This window comes from Alligator sinensis, unplaced genomic scaffold, assembly GCF_000455745.1.
Source record: "Alligator sinensis unplaced genomic scaffold, ASM45574v1 scaffold456_1, whole genome shotgun sequence".
NCBI lineage: Eukaryota > Metazoa > Chordata > Crocodylia > Alligatoridae > Alligator > Alligator sinensis.
In genome coordinates, this window is record NW_005842311.1 from 1,390,044 (window position 1) to 1,392,580 (window position 2,537).

The 2,537-nt window shown below is 42.8% G+C and overlaps 1 protein-coding gene across 6 annotated transcripts in view; it reads right to left on the reverse strand.

Moving 5' to 3' along the window:
- The window catches only part of EZH2 (enhancer of zeste 2 polycomb repressive complex 2 subunit), a 77,868-nt gene that overhangs the window by 24,335 nt on the left and 50,996 nt on the right, over positions 1–2,537 (reverse strand). The window lies entirely within an intron of this gene.

A 2,537-nucleotide genomic window follows, 5' to 3' on the forward strand; every position in this document is an offset into this window, starting at 1 on the left:
CTAGGGCTGCGCGAAATGGCTGTGTTTTGATCCGGTTTTTGATTCAGTCATTTCAGAGGACAGCAATTTGTTTCGGATCACTGCCCTGTTTCGTTTCGGCTGAATCTGCAGAGCCGAATCTCCTCCCAATCGGTTTCGAATGGGCTGCAAGCTTCACACAGCCCTACTGCCCAGCCAGGGAGAACTTGGGGCCAGGGACCCCAGTGGGGAGCAGGATGGGCTTGTGGGTGGCTTGTCCGGGGGGGGGGGGGGGCCACTGCCCACTGTGCAGGCAAGGAGACCCCCGCGTGGATCTCTGATCCCTATCATGCTAGGTTGCAGGGCAGGGAGGCAGTCCAGAGCAGCAAGCAAGCCTGCTGGTCCCTGCTGTGTGACTCAGCTCTGCAGGGAGCAGAGCTCTGGGGCAGTGGTGGCGAGGAGACCCCAGCACAGATCTCTGCTCCCTGAAGAGTCGAGTCACGCAGCAGGGCAGCAGCATACAGATGTTTCCCTGCAAGCCCAACTCTGAAACTCCCAAATTTTCCGAAACAGTTCTGAAACTTTCCGGATGCCTCATTTCATTTCAGAGACGTTTTGGAGCCTTCCGTTTCTATTCGGATTTGGTGTTTCATGTGCCAAAATGGTCCGAAACACCTCTGAAATGAAACGGCTGCTGAAATTTCGCATAGCCCTATTAGTGACCCAATACTCATCCTCAAAACATTCCTCTTGCAAAAACTCCAAAGTACAAAACTGTAGGCGGCAGGTACCATCTTTATTAGCATGGTTGTTAACAAATTCTTTTGTATTATACAGAGATAGATTGCTTATAAAAGAATAAAATGCCACTGATGGATATTTTCCCCTATCTATCTGAGGTGACTCTATCCATAATTACACTGTAAGCCAGTGGTGAACTTTATCAATGATGACGACTGGATCCAATGTTTTAAAACCTATTAACTAGAAGCCAGGATGACAGTTCCACTGGCAAATTCACCAAATCTGGGAATAATGCCCTTTTGCCTAGTCCTCAGCAATCAGAAAGAAGCAAACCTCGCTATCTTTTGTAGTAACTTCTTCTCCATGGGTTTGAGTAAAGGTCCACATGACATGATAATACACAACAATTTGGGATATTTGTTTTCTAATGGAAAATGGGGATAGAATATTCTCTGGATTTTCTAAAACAGCGATGGAATCCTGCTGGCAGAGTTAGTCAACCAAGCTGGCATATATGACAAACAGCTGGTGACCGATTTTTCATTCTACTGGACATGTGGTCTCCAATTAGCTAATCTGACACTGTTTTAATCCTTTGTGATGTTATTGTCTGACAAATTGTGGCAGTTTCCCACCCCTCACCAAGATCAACAGCCCATGCAATACTTACTTAATTTTACTGTGTTCAGATTCAGACTACTCTTCAAGGGAAGGATGCAAAGATGCATCCTTTTCCCCACAAGTTGCTCTTTATCAACTAGTACCTTACAGATCCACTTTCATGACAACTAGCAGTTAGGAAAACATGAGCCCAAATAAAGAAAGCACTGCAATCTGATCTACAGAAGTGAGCCTGCAGATGGCTTCCCACTTCACTGCTACCAGTACTGGTAGACATAGGTATATAATACACACACTGACTCAGGTCACATCAATGTTGGTATCTGACACTCATTTGACATGACTATCTTATACTAAAAGAGAATCAACAGGGTGTGTATGGAATCAGAATTCCAGGAAGACTAGCCAAGAATAATGAGTTCCTCATTCAGTTAATAATCTAGACACAGTTCTCTAGAACACAACCTAACAATGGTAACCTCTCTCTCTCTCTGGCATGTGCGCACGCATGCACACAGTCTTCCTAAACACTTTTTTTTTTTTTTTTTTAAACAAAACTCTTTCAAGGTTCCTGCAAGCATCATCTTTACATGAGAGAGCTTTTTTCCAATTGTTTCCAGTTCAGAAACTGAAGAGACCGATAGCAATAGTAACAAAACATCAACAAGCATAAAAATCACTGTCTAAGTAGCCATCTTGAAAATGAAGGGACCAACCTTCCTCTGAGTTGAGGACCTAAATCAATAACTAAAGAGAAACTGAACACATCCTGTATATGGGCCTGTTTATTTTCTTGGAAACAGTGAAATTCATAGACACAAACCTAGTCTTAAATATTGATTCAGGGAAAAATAATGGTGTTAGAAAACCGAGGTGCCACTCTATTCTCCACATGTGAATTAGATTTTTTTTGGATGCTGTTTTTCATTTCTGAGGCTGTGGCAAGTGAACTGGACAAGGTAACTGTTGTATGCTTCGCAGTTTCTCTCGACTGAACAGCACACAATAGATACTACTTCTAAAGGAAGAGATTCAAGTTCAAGTGAGCATATGAACTGTTGTGGAAAAGAGAATCAAATATGGTGTTAGACAGGACACAAGTCAACATATTTTTACAATAAGCTACTTGAAGGCAAAGGTTTTCCTTTGCCTTCAAGTAGTCCAAATCTGACCTCCCTGAAAACAAATACCTTTTTGAGGATGTCTGTTTTCTT